This window comes from Passer montanus, unplaced genomic scaffold (assembly GCF_014805655.1).
Source record: "Passer montanus isolate IOZ18808 unplaced genomic scaffold, ASM1480565v1 scaffold40, whole genome shotgun sequence".
NCBI classification, from domain to species: domain Eukaryota; kingdom Metazoa; phylum Chordata; class Aves; order Passeriformes; family Passeridae; genus Passer; species Passer montanus.
Genome location: NW_024368819.1, coordinates 4,901,541 through 4,926,222, shown reverse-complemented (window position 1 = coordinate 4,926,222; position 24,682 = coordinate 4,901,541). Strand labels below are relative to the sequence as shown.

General features: G+C 36.2%; 1 protein-coding gene and 1 long non-coding RNA gene across 2 annotated transcripts in view; both read right to left on the bottom strand.

The window, feature by feature from the left end:
• LOC120506843 overlaps positions 1 to 5,875 on the bottom strand; it is a 61,611-nt gene extending 55,736 nt beyond the window's left edge. The window contains exon 1 of the long non-coding RNA XR_005628615.1: positions 5,558 to 5,875. This is a non-coding gene — a long non-coding RNA (uncharacterized LOC120506843). The remainder of the gene's footprint in view (positions 1 to 5,557) is intronic.
• The window catches only part of PRKN (parkin RBR E3 ubiquitin protein ligase), a 687,026-nt gene that overhangs the window by 659,039 nt on the left and 3,305 nt on the right, over positions 1 to 24,682 (bottom strand). The gene's annotated exons all lie outside the window — the stretch shown is intronic.

Sequence of the window (24,682 nt, the reverse complement as noted above, 5' to 3'; positions counted from 1 at the left end):
ATGAAGGCATACTAGTAACTAGGAAAACACTATACAACGCAAATACAAGATCTGTATCATAGCACGTGAGCTTTCTCCCTCTGGTGACTGTTTTGAATTGTGTAATAAAACAGCAGGCTTTGTTAACAACCTTTAACAGTCTTTAGATTCTCTGTGCTGCTTTACCTGAGTTGCTGTAATTGCTATACTTACAAGAACTCAGCAGTAAGAACATTTTGGGTGGTAAATACTGACTTATGCTCTACAGTAGTCAGTGAACAGACAAAACTATCCACCTCCATTGACTACCATGAATTTATTTTTTTTTAAAGTCTAATATGACTTAAACATCAGGAAAACTGACCAGGATTTCAGTTCTGTAATGTGCTAGGCTATACCCTGAGCTGCTGGGCACTCTCAAAAGCCATGTATTCAAAGGGAACTGATGACATTGCTCATTTTATATGGCTTAGTCTGACTGGGGTTTAAGAATAGATTAATTTTCATATTAGATATGAAAATTAATCTATTCTTAAAGGGTAAGAAATCTTAAGTTTTGCAAGCTGAGTTTAAAGTAAACTGGAAAAACAACCAAAAGCAATTGAAGTGACACACTGTTGTTTTCACAAACTGATCAAATAAATTCTCCCAATGATAATTGCTATCAGACATTCATAAGACAGTACTTCACTTCTACCTTTATTCAATAAGCTAAGAAGGATTATTTTAACAGATTTTAATATTTTACTATGTTTCATCTGTCTCTATTATTTCCCACATTTAATTCACAAAATAGCTGTTACCTTTCTCTTCCCAATTAAATAAGTACTCTAAAACTACCTATATTACCTTAATTGTTAGGTAGCACACCAGTCATTCACTCCTTTTCAATATTACACTCTCCTGCTTTGCAGAAAAATAGTTAAGGACATCCATGCCCAAATTGCAGAAAAGAGCTTTTACCTTGCTGGATTTGCTTCTGATGACAAGCTAATGAAAACCTGAATGTTATAATAATTATACACTAACCTTGATGGATACATATAATGTTGCTTAATTTCCCAAGGTTTCATTATGGAGTTCAGAAGCACGAATTGTGGGATGCTACATGCCTCTTTACTGTTTATACCCAACATTCATTTTCATGGAAGTAAACTGTTACATTAATAAACACTAATAGTTTGTGACATTTGAAGTCTCTACACGTCTACAAATTTCTCCCTAATTTTATTGCCATCCTGTTTTTTTCTCTTTGACATCATTCTTTCCTTAACTGCCTCGGTGCCACTTCTTACACAAAACAGGTTCCCCCAATCAATGCTTTCTTTATCTATAGATGGGTTCTAAATGTAATTAGATAAGTACAAGTAAAAATTGCTTCCAATCTGTAGTAAATAAGTGCAGCTTCACACTTTGGCTCAGAAAAACCCCAAACCACAGAGAACAACTGAGGAATAATTTATCCCTGAACATCTGTCTTGTTCATAAGTCTGTCCAAAATGATGTGCAGCTGCAGCCTGTCCTGAAATAAGAAAACTTCATTGTAAAGGGGCAAGGGAGTGGACTAACAGCATAACTGTAGTGGATTAAGACCTGGAAATTGGGCCAAGAATGCCAGCAAAGTGTTCACTGACTTCTGAAAACTGTCAAATTTAACTAGATACAGGACACTGGAAAATGTGGCTGCTGTTAAACTCACAAAATATTTTCTCCTCTCATACCAAAACTTCAGACTATGGATACAAAACCCTTTCTGAAATTCTGCAAATCAGAGGACATGTTTCTAAAACACTCTTAAAGGATTTAAAATACTTGTTATTAATTTAGTAAGTAAGCTTAATTTATTAAAGAAAATTACTACTGTAATATAGATATTATATATTGTATTGTAATAATTCTATATAGAAGTGTAGCATGACTTTCCATCAGTTCCATAATTTTCTGCATTTTTATAATGAGCTATCTCCATTTGTAAATACAAAGGCAAAATGAGCAACAGACAGTATGTTTGTAGTGTATTGCAACACTCTGGAATCATTAAAAAAGAAAAAAAAACAGATGGAAGTGGCTTTAAAAGTATTAATATCACATTTAAGAGGACAACTACAACAATATTCAAATATCAGTTTGCCAAAAACTGTGGTGGCAGAATGAAACTTAGTCAGCCCTATCTTCTTAATGCACATTTCAGCCACATTTAACAATCTGCCTTGAACTGCAGGGAATTAAGCAATCTACAAAGATCAGCAGCAGAATGTTCTGTCTCCCAAGTCATTGCATCAAGAAAAAATACTTCAGTGGGAAGATTTCCCAAAGCTCTTTCAAAAGCTTTATCAATTCCCACAAGTAGCCCATAAAGTTGTCTTCTGCCCATACTGAAACTCATGACCTGAATTTCCAGGTCATCTTTATCAGAGAGCAACAGTGAAACCAATTTCACTGACAGTGTTGTCCAAGATCTATAGACCAAGACAATTACTCAGAATAAAACTTCTATTGAAAGTCCTAATTTAAAAACATTTTCAACATTTTCTGTTTTAACAAGTTATGATTCATTTTCAGTTACTTTTTTTTCCATATGCAATTAAACTACTTCCAAGAGAAAAATGTGATCATGGAGGAATTTATATTAAAATTGGGAGTTAAAATAATCTAGCTGTGCACAGTGTATACACTCCAATAAAATACATTGGTATTCACAACAACCTAATAAATTAGTATTTTGAAAATATAATTCTAACTGTTCAGGATAGTTCAGAGGTATTAAAATCTCTTTTTTTCCTCCACTTTATTTATACTCTTAAATGTATGCTACATTATTTTCTGTACATTATTCTGAGACTGTCAGAAATCATATCTCAGCATTAAATTATATGGCATACATTCTTACTTGTAATAAGTTAGAAAAAACAGCCAACTGTGCTATAAATTGAAGTACTTGATATCAGAAACAATCTGCATGTTGCAATTCAAAGCCTGTTAGATGAAGCATCCACACTTTATAAGCAACTACACACATGGGTTAAATTACAGCACTAACATACACTTAGTGCTGTAGGTTTCTGAAGAGAGCTCTACAGGTGCAATTCATGTGTACAAAGGAGGTGAAATGAGCACTGGCTGAGACAACAGCTGCTGGAGAAAATAAGTAAATCCCCACAGAAGGAGCAAGAGAGCCTGAGAACTACAAGACAAAAGATTAGGGAAAGGGGATCCACAGAGAAAAGCATTACAGGGTCATCAAATATGGCAGAAATTAGTAAGGAAAGAAAACGTGTCTAAGAGGAAGACCTGGTAATGGAAAATACTGCAATGAGGAAGGGGGAAAGAGATTCTAGAAAATACTCAAGAATTAGAGGGTTTGGGGAGAAAGGGAAAAGTAAGCAAGCAAGCAACCATGCAAACCACAAGAAAGCAAAATAAAGCACAAGAAAAGTACAAAGAACTTTAGAAAGCTCAGAGGGCATGCACTTGTACAACAAGTAAAGAAAGAATGTTTGTTTCTATCTGGTGACATCTAAGGTCATTAAGAGCTTCAGTTACATAGCTTTAAATGTATCCCTGTTTACTGTGAATACAGGTGGATGGCAATCCCAGAAGTTCTTGTCTGCTGCAACAGAAATGTTTCTGTCCTACAGCACAATCAATAAAAATCAATTGCCTGATAATTGCTTTGCATCAAATTAAATTATGGAGAGCTACATAGCTCAGAGGGTTGGAAATGAGATGTGGAGCCTTTCACCTCTGGGTCACTGCTACAAACACAATGCAAGTCAATAATGACTAAGAGTTGTTACTTTTGTGTTAGTGAAACACCTGATTTTAAGCCCTACTAAACCACACCTTTGCTACTTTGTAACCTTAGAACTTTGTGTTGCCAATCCCTGAACAAAGCTGGGTGAAGTTCCCATGTCACCTTTGTGCTGCCTGTGATTATAATCGACATCATTCCTTATCCTTTCAATGGATTACAACTCAAATCCAAAGAGTCCAGTTACTTTCAAACCAAGTTTGAAAAATTGAACATTACAAGTTAAATTTAAAATACTTATCAACACTTCAAAATCATGCATAGTATTTCTTCTTTTAGCCAGGATCATAAATACTCAAAAATACTTTTTGAGCATTTTTATTCTCACAAAAAAAACCCCAAACCCAAAGAAGAAACCACCCTCCCCCCCGCCAACACACACTAAAAAAAACCCCAAAAACCCCAAAAAACAAAACAAGAAGACGAACCAAAATGTTACTAAGTGTTACATCCCTCTTGAGGCATTAAAGCAAGAAGAAGATAATGCAACTTTCTGAAAATATTAGCTGGTGTTACATAAAAAAACAGCTGGCTTTATTCTGAAAGTAAAGTCTGGACAGTAACGGTGATACTGCTAACACCTAAACCTGCAAACTAAGGCAACTTTGAAGCCACTTATCTGGTAGTGGTACTCTTAATAAAATGCATCCCGTTTTCCAAAATCTATGGGATTTTTTTTCAACTTCATACAGGAAATTATTACTATTATTTACTTGTGCATTTTAGACTCCAGATTCAACTTCAGTTCTAATGACTCTGTTCTTATCCGCTCTGTGATATTCATGGCTATTTCTAGCATAATTAGCAGATTGATGAGGACAGCTACATGCACATAAATTTGCTGCAGGAATTAGAAGAGTATGACCGAATTAGCATGTTCAGGAGTTCCACAAAGAAAATGACTTCTTTTTCCCTGAAATCTTATTTTTACAATTAGTTGTTCTAAGAATTGCACAGCAATTAAATACCTTTACAAGGGCCATGGTAATTGGTGCTGGAAGGCGGGGGGGGAAGAAGCTTCCATTTGCCAAAAAAAAAAAAAAAAATTAGAAAACAAAATTATTTGTTTCTACTTCTCTTTTTCTTCCTATATCCTGGCACTAAAGAACGCGCACCACATCCTCTGGACACGTCAGGCACTTGGTTAAACAGTAATCCAAAGATACACACCAATATTTGTAAGGTCCTTCAGTTAGTATTTACTCAAGTATACCAAATATCTGTTTTCTAGAAAGCAAAAGAGCATGCTTAGTATTTTCAGGGAGGCAGACAAGTTTTAAATAAAGGACCTCATTCTGTAGCTTCATGCTACAAACATTCTGGTTTATAGCCCATATATATTTATGGAATTGCTGCTCTCCCCACACTGCAGCAGCAGATTGTCTTTTGGGTAGGACATAGGACAAGAGGAATTGAGCAAATTGAAATGAAAAAAAAAAAGGAAAAACTGTCAACTTTTTCTCAAAACCACTATCAGAGTCTCAGTGGAGTTTGTAATGCAGCACGCTTGTAAACCCTTTAAAACAGAGTGCAGACCACCACAGGGGTAAGAAGTAAGAAGCAGCAATATTGCAAGCACCTTCCATCACAAATCATGCCATAAGGAGTGTCACCTTTTCTTCAAGAAGGTACAGCCCTCACAGCTTAAAAACAACTGTGCAAAACTCTGCTAGCACCACACTGATACACTGATATTTATTTTACTTCAGTTAGAGCAAACATAACAGTACTTTTTTTATTCAATGGTGTAGTCATCGGAGCACTCACCTGACTGCTGATTTCCAGGCCATGGTCACCCTGAAGCCACAATTTCTTTCCAGGAAAAAACTCCAAGCTACAAAGAGGACCAGGAAAAGGGTTCTTCCACTCACCAGTCACTCTCATCACAGTGACTGAGTCTCTGTGTGCACAGGGTTCAGAGCCTACAATTTACACCAGCCTTGGCATTTAAAAGAAGCCATTTCTAACACCTCATGAATCTGGTAAAGCTACAAACCATCCCAGCTTCAGCTGTAGGATGGCCAGCTTCCCCGTCCTAGCTTGGGATACGTTTATGCAAGCAGAGAACTGCAGTTGCAAAGAGTATCTGTGGCTCTCAGTTTGTGCTCTCTCACCACCCACACAGCCTGTGTGAAAGGTTCCTGTCACACATGTGTTTTGAATTGAAACTGATGCTAAGTGAATCAGCTGTGTTCAGGTCCTGACCAAGAAGGCCTGATTAATTATTCCAGGAACTTAAGAAGAGGTAACATACCTTCAAAAATTTATCTAATTTATTATCTACCTACTCTATGTAGAATTTCCTATGGATAGTAAGGGGCTGTACATCCTGGAAAATACAATTACTGCTGAGTATTTACCATTCTTAAGAGTTCATAATTGCCACAAAAACCAATGCTATTAGTCTATAACGCAGATTCATCATAGATAATCTTCAAATTAATGCAGGTAATAAATATTGCTTTATGAATCATGATCTGAAAACTTAAATGAAAGATGTTGCAACTTATCCTGATACAAAAAATATTAGTCTAATTTCTCCCTATACTTGAAAGCTTAATCGTTTACACTGGTTTACTACACAGTTTTTCCTCTAGCAGAGTGACTACTAAATAATTTTGCAGCAGCCTTTGAAACAATGTGTCATGATTTTTAAACATACTTTTTTTGGCATAAACCAGTTTGATTTCTGTTTATTTATAATGAACATCTAATTGTGTGTTATTTTTCTAGTGCAACTCTTAAAAAGCTGTTTCTATTCAGAGGTACACTGAAAAAAACAAAAAACTTATACATAAAAAGTAATGTGCCACCATAATTTGAAAATATTCACCTCATTCACATTCGCCTGCCTCCACTAAAAGATTTATAACACATCTAAACCAGAAATTGATGAATTCATCAGCATCTGTGACATCTTGATCATAATCAATAATATAATTTTACCCCTTAAATGGGTTTTCAATTAAAGTACTTTTTTTTCAAAGTAATTTTATTTTTGTCATAAAAATAGTTTCTCTACAGACTAACAGCATTAACAACTTTCAAACCAGGTGCTGTGTTGTAAAGGACAATAACCTGCACAGCCAAACAATGATAATACTGTACTTAATGAAAGACATATAACATTCATTGTGCTGTTTCACAGGTTAAATTTTACAAAGTAAAACATTTCTTAAATAAGTACAAGCATAAAGATCAAGGGCCATTACACAAGTGTCAAAGTTCATTATTCAACAATGAAGATTCTAAGGACAGCAAGAGAACATCAGTGTTAGGAATTCAGGCTGGCCTGGCTCCCACAAATTCATTTTTGAACTTTCTCTTAGCTTTCAAGAAAACACAGGACAAGACAGCCCAGGAGCTTCCACAGAAAGTTAGCTGTAAAAGATTTCTTGGATGGAAGAGTATACCAGGAGCAGCAGAAATGGAGCAGATCATCACCAGTCTCTCATCAGATGATATTAACTGACTCTATCAGGACTTCCTTTAAGTTTTATTTCTCTGGAAGCTGGTGCTTACTAGGCTAGGACTTACTGTAGGGAGCTAAAGTTGAGAATGCTTTAAAGGAAAACTTATTTATACTGCTATACAGCAAGACCTTTTAGATATAAGAAATAGAAACAAAATTTAATAGTGTGGAGTAAGACGAATGAGCAAATATATATGAAATCATGCTAAACCAGAGGGGTTTGTGGTCCATTGAACAAATACTCCTGCTGTAGAAAGTGAATTAAATCAAGTGGTGTGATCTGATTATCTTCAAGGATTATTTGTCATGGGCAAACTACTGGTTCAGGTAGGAACAGACTGTTACCCTTCAACTAAGTGGCAGTTATTGATCTTTGCTGGCACAGCCTCATTGTTACATGGCTTCACTGTTATGGAGAGGCTGCTGGCTTAATGTCTGTCAGTCTGGGAAATACAAGTAGCCCTTCCTTAGGAAAGATAAAGGGAGGTAATTCCAGGGTCTTTCATCTTTTACAGGGCTCTACTCCTCACAAGCCAGAAAGTGTATTTTCTTTGTCTATTAACTTTGGCAATTAACTAAATCTTGAACTTCACACAGTTTTGATGGATGGATAATATGTATACCTAGAAATAGGAGAAAATTTCTAGCAGTGCTGTTAGCAATGGAAATACAACTTCACTCAGACACTTTCCTTACTCTGAGGGCTCATCCTCTACCAGGACAGAGCCCTCAGAGTAAGGAAAGGAGAGGGCACTTAGGGGACATTATGGGGAATTCTTTGCAAGTCTTTGAGTTTTGGTGTCACCTCTGAGAACTTTCTTAATTGAATGGAAAAACAATTGTATAGAACTTGAACAGAAACAAAAAAGGGTTCTGTAACTTTAAGAACAGACAAAAGCCTTGCACTCTCGTTCAGGGGACTGCTTTACATAAATCTTCAGGAAGTCTCTGACAGGCAGTATCCTGGACAGAAATCAGATAGCTATTTCTCAAGTATCCAGCTTGTTTTGAGGCAAATCTCAAGACAAATACACCAAGAGCAATAAATCAGAGAACTATACCAGATGCAAGCAAAAATGAGGCTATAGAAGCTGAGGAACAAGCACATGATCCCACTGCATTTTCCACTGCTTTTGTCAAAAAATGTTTGCTAGTTTCACAGTTCTATGCATTATTTGAAAACTGAAAGTTACAATTGGTAGACGTCTTGGAAATTTCACTCCATTTGGCTTTTGAATGGGAGGGAGCTTAGATAAATAAGCTTCTCTTTATTTATATTTGGAAGCTGGTCCTGAAAAGCTTCTTCACACAAGAAATTCCTCTTCCCATGGTAAACAGCCAAATAGGTATGAATGCAGTCATAAATTATCATTGCAGAACAGCAAACACACAAATATTGATTAATTAATGTAGAGTGAAATCTTGTTTTATGCCCCCTTTAGTGGAGCAGGTTAATTCCTGGGATCCACCATCCTGAATGCCCTCCATCACTACCTTACACATCCACCTAGGCTCTTTGGTACTGTGCATTTAAGGCCCAGCTGGGAGATCCAAACGTACGATGACACCCGAGTGAGTTTGTGAGGCTCAGTGGATGTGGCAGGGGAGTCAGGCTCCTCGGAGAGGAGTGACAGCAAATGCTCCCCAGGGGAGCTACAAATTGTGTGTCATCGTCATCCCGGACTGCCACCCCGAGAACAGCTCTGGATTCAAGGAAAAGAGCTGACAGGCAGCAGCCATACTTTCAGCTGTTTCCTTCAGATCTCTCCCAGCAGGTGTCACTACGATGTAGCATTGCTATAAAATCTTCAAGTAACAAACATTAAAGTAGCGGGTTCCTTTTTCCCCCAACTGGCAAAGTACCTCTGTAGACTAATTATGTAAAACGTGAATAGTCGGCAACAATGAGCTTTGTGATGAGAGGGAGGGGAAAACTGTTAGCTGTGTATCATTTCCACTTCCATACAGCTGATTTTCTTCTTATAAATTGTTATACCTCTGAAAGAGATGTCTTTAATGAAGTGGTTAATTTAATGCAACGCTCAGCATTCTCTTTTTAACAGCAATGTACACAGATGGCTGTATTCCAGACTCCATTCATCTATTTCAAATTGTTATAAAATGGCTGCTGAATTCTATTCTTTGGAGAGATAAAATATATTTGTAATAAACAACGAAATTTTCTAGCAGCTGGTTCTGAAAATTAAGAAAAAAACAAACCAACACAATGGGGGGGAAAAGGATTTCCAAAGCAGTCTCCATGCAGACTCTGACTGTCCTACCACCCAGCGATTCTGCAGGCATTCAGACACCTCACTGTAATGTCTCAAAAATCAATAGCAATTTATTCTCTCTTTGGACCCCAAGCAACAAAAGTAAATAATACTGTCACCTGCGGTCTGCCTTCAGAACATGGTCACAAAACAGTCCTGCTACTATACCACAACCCTCCAGGGCTCTTTATCTATGCTGGCTTTGCAGATTGTATTGGTTTTCACAGGGGAGAAACACACAGTACAGCAACAAAAAGGGGTCAAGTTCCTGTACTCCGACCACCCAGGCTGCTGAGCTGAAATTAAGAACAAGGTTTGGCACCTGTCTTACTTCAGTTTCAACCACATCAATTTTATTAAACAGGAAAAAGAAAATAAAAAATAAAAGAAACTGCTAACTGAAAAAGGAATATTAGAATGACGTTTTCTCATGCAGTAAAAGGGAAATCCTAGAGGAGAAAGTTGAAACGTTTGCATCATTCCTAAATTAATTTCTTAATAATTGGAGGCTTTGAAATTCACATTCCTTACAATGCCACTGAACATATGTCAGAATATTCAAAGTGATCCAGAATATTGACAGAGTTTTCAAAAATCATCATAATTTGTAACCAATATTAAGGAATCAATTGTCATCTCATTATAAGACAACCAGTTTCTTTTAACTGCTCACATCATCGTCACAGGGACCTTACAAAATTTCAAACACATGATATGAAGATATGCTCACTTAACTTCTAATGATCCTGTGTACGTATGTACAATGGACTCTTGTCTTTCCAAGGAGCATTATTTAAATATGCTTGTATTTTTGCATATTAAATTATCTTTGTTGCTGCATGAGTGTAAAGCCTATAGGACATAGAAATTCTCTCCATCACCACTTATTCTGTTGCTTCTTAGAAATACTGATTGTTGTGGGTTCATATATAATAAGTTCAGGATGCATCACTAGCCTATATAGGCATTACATCCTGATTTAAAGCAGTCCACCCTTTCTTTTGTGGCTGTTTATATCAATGAGTACAAAAACAGGGCATGGGCTGAATGCAAAGAAGGAAGTGGAGCTTAACAGAAAAAAATTGACCTTCTATTCCAGTTTTCAATATGGACAGTAATTCTGTGAAGTAATTTCCCACTATAAAATGATAAAATGCCAAATCTTAAAAGCACAATACAAATACGTGAATTTAAGGGGTCTTGTGATAACTCTCGTTACAAGCCAGGGCAGAATTATAATTTCTTTCAATAGGGGAAAATTAGTAAAGCAAATGGAAAATTCTAAAATATTTTAGGTTAATATCTTAGGAGAAAGAAAAATCTGCATGGATTTTACATGTCCACGTGAGGAGAAATTAGGAGATACTAAGACTGTTTATTTATACAAGATATAAACACTTGTCTAATCAAAGGCATTCTGAGCAATGTTACAAGAAAGTCTGGTAAAACATTAGAAGATTAATGCATTAATTGTTTTAGAAATCAGGTGCAAAATGAAGAAAATGCAATAGCCGCTAATGTCAAAGAAAAGCAACAAAATAAACTGAATTTTATATTGAGTCCTAAAGTGAATGAAAAGGGAAAAAGGCCACAAAGATTTAATTAATTCCTTCTACTATAAGCCGGAGCCACAATGAATGGAAAGGCTACCATTGTAAGAACCAAATTTAGGGTAGAGCAAAGACTGCCTCAACAGCAGATTAATATTCAATTATTTCATTAAAAACTGTATAACTTTTAAATGAATATTTAATAACCACATCAGTATCTGAAGTCAGACTGCTGCATGGCTGGATACCCATTCAATCCTATGCAGACTCTTACTAGCCTCTTATTTAAAAAAAAAAACACCTTATAGGTTAAAAAGATATTTTTATCTTTAATTTTGCAGGGGCTAAACAGCATATGACTCAATAAAGCAACAGCAAAAATCAGAAGTGCTTCTCTACAAGTGTTCCATTTGTATCTCCCAAGAAGAGCATTTAATATAATTTACTATTTACTAATTTTTCATTTGCAATTCTCGGCAGATGTCTGTAAAATTCAGTGTTAACTACACCTAGTACTGGGAACGCAAAATAGAAATTTCTGAAACAGGCTTAAATAATGACAGAAATTCTTCAGTGGCTTTGAAGCATCTCCCAGAAAAGCTCTGACAAGTGATACCGGATTCTATTGTGTTTAAAGGAACAACTCTTAGCTTGCCTCAGAAACAGTGGCCAGGCAGTCAAGGGAGGTGATTCTCCCCATCTACTCCTCTCTGATGAGATTCTTCCTAGAGTACTGCACCCAGTTTCTGGGGTTTTTCAACACTGGAAGAATAGGACCTGCTGGAGCAAGTCCAAAAGAGAGCCATGAAGATGATTAAGGGGCCATGGAGGGATTAAGGAGCCTCTCTCAGGAGGACAGGCTGAGAGAGTTGGGAATATTCAGACTGGAAGACAGAAGGCTCCAGGGAAACTTTACAGCACTTTCCACTACCTAAAGGGGGCCTACAAGAGAGATGGAGGGTCACTTTTACATGGGAGTGTAGTGAAAGGACAAAGGGAAATAACTTTAAACTGAAAAAGGGCAGAGTGAGATTAGGCCTTAGGGAGAAATCCTTCACTACACGAGCAGCGAGGCACTGGAACAGATCGCCCAGGTCAAGGAGCTAAAACTCACCACAACTAGAACAAAAGGGAAAATATGAACACCTGAATCAGCTCAGCACTGAATGAGACAAATGAGAGTACTGGCATGTAAAAGGTGCTGGAAGAGATAATTTAGCTGTTTTTTTGTTTTGCCTACCATTTGAACAAGTTAGCTATATTGTGAAACTGCAAACTGAGTTGCAGACCAAAGAATGCTCAGTCACTCTAATACATCATCTACTGGCACTGCTAAATGAAATTAGATATTTTGCTGACTTTATGAAAAAAAAGTTTAAGTTAACATGCACAAACTAACTTTGAGTTAAAAACTGGAGAGATTTTAACTCTCTCCAGTTTAAAAATTTTGCAAATATCATGGTGAAAGTGATATATTAGCCATTATGTGTCATAAACTGTTAACTACAGGTCTGTCAGTCTCACTTCAGTGCCTGGTAAAGTTATAGATACTGAAGGTGTTGAAAAACATCTGGAGGACAATGCAGCTGTTGGTTAGAGTCAGCATAGCTTCAAGAGAGGAAGGTTCTGCTTATCAAACCTGATTTCCTTTTATCATCACACTTAGCTGATCAGGAGAATCCAGTAGATGTAATCTTTCTTATCTCAGTAAAACTTGATATTGTCTCTCACAGGATCTTTCTGGACAAATTTTCCAGCACACAGCTGGATAAACATGTGATATTGTCTCTCACAGGATCTTTCTGGACAAATTGCCCAGCACACAGCTATAAACATGATGGGAGAGCAACTGGCTCATGGGTAAGGCACAAAGGGTTACAGTGAATAGGGTGATATCAGACTGGGACGCTGTCACTAGGGGTGTTGCACAGGGCTCCATTCTTGGCCCTATGCGCTTCAAAATCTTTATAAATGACTTGGACACAGGACTGGATACAGAGCGAGTTCACAGATAATAGGGTGATATCAGACTGGGACGCTGTCACTAGGGGTGTTGCACAGGGCCTATGTGCTTCAAAATCTTCATAAATGACTTGGACCCAGGACTGGAAGGGATACAGAGCGAGTTCACAGAGGTACAGAACTGGGAGGAGCTGTTAAGTCCCTTGAGGACAGGGAGGCCCCACAAAGAGACCTCAACAAGTCAGAGAGCTGGGCAATGACCAACTGTATGAAGTTCAACAAGGGAAAGTATCGGATTCGGTACCTGGGATGTATGGACAGGCTGGGGAATGAGATGCTGGAGAGCAGCACCACAGAAAGGGACCTGGGGGTCCTGGTTGATGGCAAGTTGAACAAGAGTCAGCAGTGCCCTGGCAGCCAGGAGAGCCAATCCTATCCTAAGGGCATCACAGCACCACCAGCCAGGCAAGGAATGGGATTGCCCCACTCTGCTCTGGGGCAGCCTCACCCCCGTGTTGGGGGCAGTTTTGGGTGACACAATGTAAAAAATACCTTAAGCTCTCAGAGAATGTCCAGAGTACATCAACAAGGATGATGAAGGGCCTTGAGGAGCAGCCCTATGAAGAGCAGCTGAGGTCACTTGGTCTGTTCAGCCTGGAGGAGACTGAGGGAGACCTCACTGCAGCTACAGCTTCCTCATGAGGGGAACAGGAGGGGCAGGCTCTGATCTCTGCTCTGTGGTGAGCAGGGACAGGACCTGAGGGAATGGCCTGAAGTTGTGTCAGGGGAGGTTTAGGCTGGATATTAGAAAAAGGTTCTTCATCCAGAGAGTGGTTGGGCACTGGATCAGGCTCCCCAAGGCAGTAGTCACAGCACCAAACCTGACAGTTCAAGAAGCATTTGGACAAAGGTCTTTGGCAAATGGTGTGACTCTTGGGGATAGTGCTGTGCAGGACTGGGAGTTGGACTTGATGATCCCATCCAACTCAGCATGTTTTGTGATATATAGATAGATACACTCACGCACATGTGTGTGTGTGCAGGTGTGTGTATTTCTAATAATTAACTATCGTTCCCTCTCCAAAATGCTTGGAAAAAGGTTAACTCAGGACCTTTGCTGAAATATGTGTTCTGATGTCACCCTGATTTTTTAAGATTTTCTAAGCCTTCTGATGTTTGCATTCTTGTATCAAACTTTCTCACACACTTTCTGTAAACAACTTATTGTTTTGCATTCCTTTATGGAGGAGGAGAACCCTGATGGACTGTTGGTTTGTCCAGTGTCCCTGGAGAGGTAGCACTTTCACCCTCCAATCCTCTGTCACCTTTGAAAATCTATAAATGTTGGAGTCAGAAAATAAACTGCCCTTTTTTCCTGTTACCTTTGAAAATCTATAAATGTTGGAGTCAGAAAATAAACTTCCCTTTTTTCCTGTCTTGAGAGCAGCAGTGTGTCTGCATCATGTTGTCTCGTGTCCTATAGCAACATTCTGATTTCACTTGTATTCAGGCAGGAATTTCTGTCATCATAAGGCAGGTGAGCACTAGCCTAACATTTACAACCTTCTTTTTATAAGGATCTAGAGTTAACAAGAATATTTACTAAGTTTGCAATGGATTAAGCTCTTCCCTTCTAATGAAATCTCTGCAAATTGCTCCAACTACTAAGACCTACCCAAACAAAGAATTAAGAAAGTGAACCATTTTAATCACTACCTTGCCAATACTACCTATAAGGTTACTGCTAATGTGGCCATCTTTCTTTACGATGTAAATAGAAATTGTTAAGTAGTTCATACCTCTTAGATAACTAGTTTTGACTGCTTATCAGTTTACGCCAAATATTTGCAATCTAAACACAAAAATTTTTAGAAGACATTACTTTGCACTTTCATTAAAAAGTGAAATTGACTGGATAGGACAGCATGCATGCTTCCAGGCTTTCCCATCCTTTTTCTTAAATCCAGAAATTTAAGAAATTGTCTTAAATTTCTTTCTACCATCTTGGTATGTGAATTTGCCTGCAAATGTGAGCCTATGAGAACAGAGGTGCACAAGAGCAAACCACATAATTGGGAAGCCTGAAAATACAGGATAAAATTAACAAGAGAAGGCAGCATTTTATCACAAATTTGAGCACTCGATATTTCTAAAAATGCAATACATTCTAAAAGCTCTAGCTTTTTATAATCCTGGAGTATGTTAACTAGCATAACTTATAAGTTTGCGGAAACATTAGTTTGAAGGCTAATACTCCACACCCAAGACTCACCAACTGAGGTCCCCTCAGCAAGGTGCAATGCATACAGAGAAACCAAAATTCTCTGCTTGTACTTTTGACACTGTTGGTGTCATCTGAACAGCACTTCAGACTTCATTATACATTTCTGATAGTTTAAAATTACTTTTCTCCTGAAGTTTGACACACAGCTCTGTAACTATTCCAGTAACAAGTGTTCATAGCCAGAATTCTTAAAGTAGGGGGATTTTTTTATTATTAATTTTCAAGTTTAAAAAAAGAAAAATGTATCAAATTCAGCTACTTATGCCTCTCTTTGCATGACACTAAAATGATGCTTACAGGACAGATGTAGTTTTATGGCTTATGGCTGAGTATAAGCAGACTGCATATTGAAAGCAAGCTGTGTAGGGCAGTTCATTATTTAGATTGCCTGTTGTTTCCTATTGAACGACCTTGACTCAATTCCTTTTCTCTTTATTGGGCTTTAAATATACAAAAATAAATATTCCAGTAATGCAATATTAAAAGAAAATAAAGCCAGATTCAAGGAGTGAGGGAATTATTAGGGAAACATTCCAGTACCATGGTGTTTATCATCAAAGACAAGATGATATACACTGATTTCAAATCAGATTTCAACAGGACACAACAAGGTAGGCACAGTCTGAGACATTTAATAAGGAAAAATTACAGTGGCAAAATGAATGTAAACTGAATGAGACAGAATCTCTGAAGAACAAACTAAAATTTATTCTAAGTCTATCCTGAAATTATAGTAGAATAAAAAATATTAATATATCCAGGTTTTTAAAAATAGCTTTTGCTTCCCTTATTTGCTATCATTCATACTTACCTATTCAAAAGCAGGTAACTGTTTAAGTGATCCAGACTTCATCAAAGAAGTTAGTAATGAACTCATTTACACTTTCTTACTGTTCTTACAGCTTAACATAAATAAGGAAATCTAACTAAAGATGTTTACCTACATGCATCATGCTTAAGAAAAAGTGTCATTGGCTGTACCATGCTTTGCAGCTTATATTCACTTGTATATTTTGCACTGCAATTTCAATTTGATTTTCTAGATTTACCCTCATCAGTGTGTGAAGATGCTCCAATCAATTCCAAATTAATAGATTCTGTTTCAAATAAGCAGGGTATATTTAACCAATATATTATGAAGGCTAACCCAGACTGATTTTATTTGCTGAAGTACACAAATTTCTTTGACCTCACGGTCTTGATTTCTCTCAGACCTTACTCCAAGGCTGTAACAGATTTGTTTCAGCAATGAGACAAAGGTACAATCTAATTCTCTTTCCAGATTGTGGACATGACTGTCCAAAGCACATATGTAATTATATTCGTTCCTTGCAACAAGAAGTGTTTTAGAAACACTTTTTTTAGTGGAAGCCTATGATTTGGTATGAACAGTGCTTTTTTCTTAAAAAAGAAAATGAAATTAAAATTTACCTTTAAACACTATTTTACAAACTTAATTAAAGCATTAGCCTATAAAAACAATGCCTAATTTTAATGTGCCCTTTGCTTCTAATATACACTTACACCAAATGTAACACCAACTAAGAAGCATTTTTCACCTCTTTGAAAATCTGAAAGCAGTTTACTATTTGTATAGTTCCGGTGTTTCCCCTCACTGAAATCAATACAACTACTCAAGAAAAGCACGCAGGTACATCAACCTGTTAGCTGGATTTGAAAGAATACAATTTCATAGTCTTAAGTGCCCAAAAGGGAAACACTAAGGTACCCCACTAACACAGGGCAACATTTTTTTCTTAAATGAGCATTTTTCCTGTTTGAAATATTTGTTGATTTACATGTTAGAAGTTTCAGCACATTTGTAAATGGAGTAGTAATGTGAAAAAATTGAATGTAGCTTGTGAGACCTAGAAGCTGCAATATACTGTAAAAACAGACAGAATACAAATCCCAGCAAGGGTAAATATATTATAAAATTACTTTCTCTGTAAGAAATGTACCTGTTTCTAATATATGTATAAACTACACCATATTATCAAAATTTAAGTAGCTTAAAAAGAAGTATAAGGTTTTGCTGCAGTAAAAACAAAATTTGATTCCTAACAGTTATGTAAGAATAGCTTACAGCCATGAGCCATTATAAATTACATTAACTAATGCAGGGAACATGAAACATTCAGCATCTTACGAGAAAACTAAACAGATTTTGTGCAAACTAGCACTGCAAAGATTGTTACGGCCCAGTACCAACTCTACTGCAGGTGAGGCAGCATGCACTAAGTGGCAGATAGTGCTGAACACACAAACTCTTTAATTACACTTTTTGGTGACCAGCCAAATTGAAGTTGGATATTAAAGATCATTATGCTTTTAAGTTAAACAGTTAAGTGACAAATCACTAAAAAAATTTTGAAAAATATGGAAATATTGCCAAATATTAATAAAGCTAAGAAAAAGCTCATTTTATTAAAGTAATTTCAAAAGTAATATTCTAGAGATAAAAATTAATTATTAGGTATTTTAAATGGCAACAAATTTTGTGCATTTCACCAATTCCACAGTTCTTCATGCACTTACTGTTTTCAGTTGAAATTAAGACATTCGTGGTTTTTAAAAATAATTGAGGGCTAAACAATGATGCACAAAATTATACATTCCCAAGTCACCTTTTCCCCCCTTTAGTGTTAACAAGTAGGAATATGTTTTTGATGCTTCCAGTGTAAAGATCAGGTGAACTGAATGGTTTTACAGAGTACATTACTCCAACTCCTTAAGGGGCTATAAAATCACACTCAACTCGGCCTGTTATTAACAGTTCATGGCAACTTCCTTAGTTCACTACAGGGGCATCACTCTTAGGGCATCATTCTTATTGAAATAACTTAACAGGGAAAGTCAGAAAAACAGTGTTACAATCAAAATGAGAAGCCACCTACCACAAACCATGGACTCTAAAAGCCTAAAGAATTTAAATCCTTACAATTTCCAGGCTAAATCTGGAATTCCACATTCCTTCCTAAAAGTTGATGTTAAATTAATAGATAAGTAAAACCAACAAAATTTCATCTATCTAATGACATTTGGTTTATCTGCAGATTTGAAGTGTCACATTTCCATTAATTTAGCTACACGGCATAAAAGCTATTTATGCTCTCATTACTCTGAAATAGACCATTTTAAGAATATTTTACTTCAATTAAGGATTAAACTAAGTATATCCCATTAAACATATCTATGATACAAAAATATGATTTGGAATTGGAATACTTTTAACTATAGTAAAACATACTGACGCCAATTAGGATACATAAAGACCGCAAGACTTCATGGTCACACAATAGATGGTTCTTACAGAATTATGTCATGTATTAGTAGCATTTGGATTTCAATGTACAGGGCTAACTAGATGGACAGATTCAGGAAAAAATGGTCTTCAATATAAACACATTAAGATAGGGACTAGACACTCATTTTGTAATTTACTCAATGGAAAAATTAGCTTTGATGCATCAGTAAACCACCATGGAAAAATCAGCTTTATCCTTACGAACTTAATTAATTCTGGCGAAGAATGCAAGTAAGTCCACTTCAAAAGCTTAGTTTGCTCTCTGAGTAAAATAATGCCCTATGCACAAAAAATGCTAGTTGTATGAAAATCCAAAATCCATATTTAAGTTTTTAAAGTAACGAGAGAACAACACAGTTAATGTTTTAACTACTTTGTCCCCCCCAAGCACATTTTGGTATTAAGAAATAAGGTATTACTGAGTGGCTTGTTGTAATTTGCAGTCAGCGTCCAACACAGATAAAAGCTTGAAAGGGCAAAGCCTCAGAGGTGCAGGGGCCTCTGTGAGTGCAAGTGGTTCACTGCTGTACATTCAAAATAGAAGGAAGGAGGCTGTCTTTGTGGCTGTATCATCATCCCATAGATATATTATCTACATACTTTTAAAGACAAACTTTAGATGAATTTGTCCTGATAATGTTGGGGAAAACAAAGAAGGTCAGGCTTTTGGGTACTGATTTTGTATCTACATGGTAACAATTCCCCGGTGTCTCTCCCTCACTCCCTACTCAGTAATACAGTAGCCCAGGAAGGTTGTGTTTCCTGACATAAACACCAAAGACAAACAGAATTTCATTACTGTCCTATGGAGGAAACAGTAGAGAAGCCTTGTCAAAAAGACACTTGTTTCTTCCAAGATAGTTGATTTTTAAATCCATACGGAAACCAATAGGAGTGATGCAAACTTGCCTTCTGAAGAAATCAGCATTTTCTTATTTGACTGCAACATCACTGTTAACAGTCAGATTCTTTAGCAACCCACACACAGCAAGTAGATATGCACAACAGTTTCATGTAGATTAAATGAACAAGAAACCCACACACGTTGACTTTTTTATCGTAATGACCCCTTTGCACAATTGGCAAAGTAAATTAAAAGGCTCCCTGTGCACAGTCCTTTATCCTCAAAGGGCTGCCTCTTTTAATTCGTGTCTAGAACGGAACTAAATTTCAAGTTTTATTCACATGAAATCAACTACTGCATTTTTTATGTGTTGCAATTGTATCCTAAATTGGTTTATTGCCCACTCTCTTCTTTCCTAGTTCAGGAAACTGATTATATGAACAGTTCTAATATAACACGTGAAATGAAACATGAATTGGCACTAAATACTCATTGCACATAGTGTTACACAAGGACATCTTAGGTTCTTACCAGAATTACAGCAATAGTTCTATTATTACCTATTGAGAGTGCTTATTTTTTTCAATTTTATTTACATTAAAAAGAACTACTGACTTCTTAATATTGAAAAATCAGGAATGGACCTGTTGCCACTGACAGATCAAAGTAGGGAAATGCCAGGCTTTCAGAAATGGAGTACAACATGAGAAACATTTCAAGTCTGTCACCAAATACAAATGATACCACAAACAAGGATTATTTGTAGTATTTGAGTGTTAGTTGGCATTTTTAATGTAAATCTCTAAACAAATGAGAAGGAAAATAAAAAAATCACAGATGTTTTCATGACACAATTTTAAGAAGCCAGTGTCCCAAAACAGCATGTAACTTTAATGCAAGTTACATGACTTTCCATCAGGATATTACCCAAGAATTCAAAATCTCTGCAAAAGCGATAGTATGTTAATACAGTAAATGTTCACTTATTTGATGTAATATTACAATAACTGTATAGTTTTAAATATAATTTTAAAGTATCTGAAGCTTATTTTTAAATGTGGAATTATTTTTGTCTCCATATCTATAACAAAAACCAGCAAATTTAATTCTGAGCCTAATTCAGAGGTGCAAATTCGTAACTCCTAAGCAGAGTTGCATACACCCACAGTAAAATCAGCCGGTATTAAGTATATGTGACTCAATAATTCTCAGGTACAAATGGGCACATAAAGTTATGGGCTAAGGAAGCTGCATTTGGACAGCACAGGTAAACTTTAAGAGCAGTGCTAGGATCAACTGTGTGACTGATTGATTTTAGTAATGTTACTTAAGTCTTGTATTTATTTGAGGAATAAGACAATGGAAAAAGCTACAGAAGTACTTCTCCTGAGCTTCAGGTATTCTATGAGATTGATGTGGCCAAAGCACCATGCCATACTTGAAATTTTTGAGTTTTAATGTCATTTCAGAGCAGCACTCCGTACTTTTATAAGGCTGTAATGTGTTTTCATTTTACCTGTACTGAAAGAAAAAAAAAAAAAAGGATAACAGCAGGAAAGCAGCTATTCTAAGAAAAGGAGGCATAAAATGTAAACATAATGCAACAAAGAAGCAAATGAAAAACCTCTCCTTTTCCTTTATTAGAAATAAGGGAAACAGATTGTGCTCATCTTGCTTAGGGCCAAGAGCCTTGCTGTATGGAATTCAGCCAGGCTCCAGCACACAGCTCACTATGGAGTTTTGCTGTGTTAAAAAGTAAACCAGATGGGATATTTGCTTCCATCAAGATAATTCTAATGGAAATTGTTAGAAGTACTGTAAAAGAAACTTTTCAGTTTCATCTGCTATTTTACTGTGTATAATAAGGGCAGGTAGAATGAAAAGTAGACTATGAAAACAAACCACAAAAATGTAAAAATTCAAAACATTAATCATTAACCAAGTTTCAAATTTATATGCCTCAGAACACCAACTGCTCACATAAAGCACACACCAAGCTAAGGTCAAATCTCAAACAGTAGCAGAGTTAGTGTGAATAAAATATTCTAAAATTATGTAAAGTGACTAAAAAGGAATCAATTTAAAGGTTAACCTGTAGCTTCATACAGCTTGAAGAAAAAATATGAAGCAAGTCAACAGACCAATATACCAGGGTCTTGTGAGACCTAACAGACAGTGTTTTTGCTCAGGATCATTAAGATAACACCTCCTGTTCTTAAAAGACCCCATATTTTCCAGATGAGCTAAAAAAAAAAAGGTAGATGAGGTATAGTTCTACAGTTACAGGTTTTGATGACTTCTTGTACATCTGACTAAATATTTTTAAAGTACTGTGCCCGAACTGTGCTAGAGCAAAATGAAAGAACTAGGTTTTTTGTTGTTGGGATTTTTGGTTGTTGTTGATGTTGCATGAATATCTTAGACTGTAGCAGTTCCTGGCAGTGAACAGCTTTTTTCAACACAAGCTACACCCATTTCATCACAACAACAAATTCACTCTTAAAGAAAGATAACAGGCAATTAGGGCAACATTTTGTAAACAAAGTAGCTTAGACACAAACTGGACCCATTACTTGTGAGAAAAAGGGTCAGTTACCACAAAGAGACAAGGTCATGCTTGAATTATTCAAATCCAGTTTTCCAAGCAGAGGTACCTACCACTAAAAATTTACTATTAAAATTGTATGTTATGCAATATATGTTTTCTTTTTTTGTAATCTTGCTCTCAGACTAAACACTGCTCTAAGCTCCCTTTTCTTCTTTTGGAACTGGTCTATGCCAATCTTAAGAAATTCTACTTAGGCTTTGACTTTGTCCTACCATGTTGCTTCAATCAGCCAAAAAGCAGATTGGAATGAAATTGATATGACTGGATAAAAGAAAATCAAATTTCTTCAACATTTAGTTTCAGTAATCTAATTATGAAGCTTTTAGTAATAGCGTAATTACTTTGAAGTTCTGAACATATGTTTCCACTGAGAGTATTCCACAGAGGACACTGTAATCAGAAAAGGGAAAAAATGTAAACATAAATGTACCAAAAGTATTTCAGTTCATAAAAAAAAAATTTAAAAAATAAATTGAAAGGAGAACCATATGCCAGAGATGTAATATGATGTCCAATATGAACCACTTTTATTTCCAGCTGAACAGTCCTTTAGTTTAAGACCAATGAAGAAAATGGAAAATAATTCTGCCATGACATCAAAGCACATTACCAAAACGTTACTGGATTGGCACATTTAAAAAAAATGAAAATACACATGTAAAATTATTATGACAAAAAGCAGATGAACACTATTCCTCGAACTTTGAGGGTCTAAATGTTCCTTCTGACAGAAAGGATGTCTTAGAGAAATAGCTCACACAATGGGCCTAAAAAAGCCCAGGCATCTCAGTTTTTTGTGATTCTTGTGAATTTAGCTAAACATCCTTAGGTCTATACACTGAAAGTTATTAAATCTGAAGTATTAGATCTGACACAAGACAGTTCTATTGGCTAAATTTAATTAAACAAAAAAAAAAATCAATGAACTAAGAGCAAGACATTTAGAAATGCTAAACAAAAGATATAGAAAACAGTAGCACAGACAGGAAGACACTGAAAAAAACAAAACCCAACAAAAAGCAAACAAAAAAAATCCACCAAACAAATAAAAGGAAGTAGGAAACTACATCATAATATAGAAAAGTTTTACTTTTAACAAAACAATAATCACACTAATCATCACAACAGTGGTGTACAAAGCAAGAACATTTTTGTTACTGGAAAGACAACTTTGGTTTTTTGTTTGTGGTTTTCATGTATCGCAAACAATTTACAAATGCAAATGAATTTGCTTCAGTGTCCTTCTATGTCATCAACATCAAGCTTAGTGCACAAGCCTACTTTTACATAGTACACAAAATCCCACTCTCAGCAGATAAACTAAAGCAAAGGAGGATGTCCAACTTTTGTGGCAACAAATACATTGTTCATACCATCCTCACAAAAAACAGCACAACCAACAGCTTTTGATTGCAACTGCTCTCTAAAAAGCTGTACTTCCATTTTCTACACATTAATACATTATAACCTTGCTGTCCTTTAAACCGCCATGTAATGACAAGCTCTTTCCTCAATTAGGATATTCATTCATCTTTATCAGCTTCAGAAATTCCTTAACAATAAATCAACTTCTTAATCCTTTTCTTTTTTCATTTCTTGGCTGAGGGGTCTAGGCTTAGAGCTTCGAGTTAAAAACAAACTGTGTCCACAAATCATAAGGAAATGTTGAAAGAAGAATAAAACCCATGGAATAAAACAAAGCACAAACAAGACCACAATTCCATAGGTCAGATTTCCAAAATCAGGGTTAAAAAGGGAAGACATTAATAACAAGGCACTTGCTATTAAGTGAAAATGTTCACTTGGTAACCACCTGCCTTTCGTAACTTCAACTTAGCTCAAACCAGCCAAGGATAGAAAATCAAGTCTTCCTCAACAATCAGAACAGGAATACAGCCAAAAGGTATGGTAAAAACTGCAGGATCCAGACAATTTATTTTGGACATGTTTAATGGGCAATGACCCATCATACTTTTTAGATATGTCTATATCATTGTCATTGTTTTCCCTATTTCAAAGGTAAATGGAGAAGAAAATACTGACATATAATGTTATAACTTCAGAGATTATCAGAGGGCATGAAAGCTTTTGAATAGTTTTAGAGTCAGAGTTTTAAAATTTCCATCATTGAAAATGCTAGCATGAATAGAGGTGTTACATTCTGCAGACAGCCTCAAATAGTTCTGAAGTCCAAGAGCGAGCTTCTGCTATTAAAAAACAAAAAAAAATAGTTAGAAATAAAAACCCAGGAAAACAGCAGAGTTAATTTCTCTGAAGCACATAATTTACGATGCCACTGTTTTGGAAGCCATTGTGATATATGGAGAAGTAATTGCTGATGATTTTGTGGCTTATCCTTTATAGGCATGTAGCCACTGTAAAAAAGACACCACATAAAGCTACCATGTGTACCTAATGCATCATAACTGTGACAAGTTATTTATGCAATCTTTTGTCTGAATTTATGAGAAATCATTAATAAGACTGCCTTGTTCAAGAAAAGATGCATGTTTACCAGCACAAATACCAGCTACCACTGTACAAATTGCTCAAGGGCATGAAATAAAAGGCAGTTTCATTATTAATGCTTCA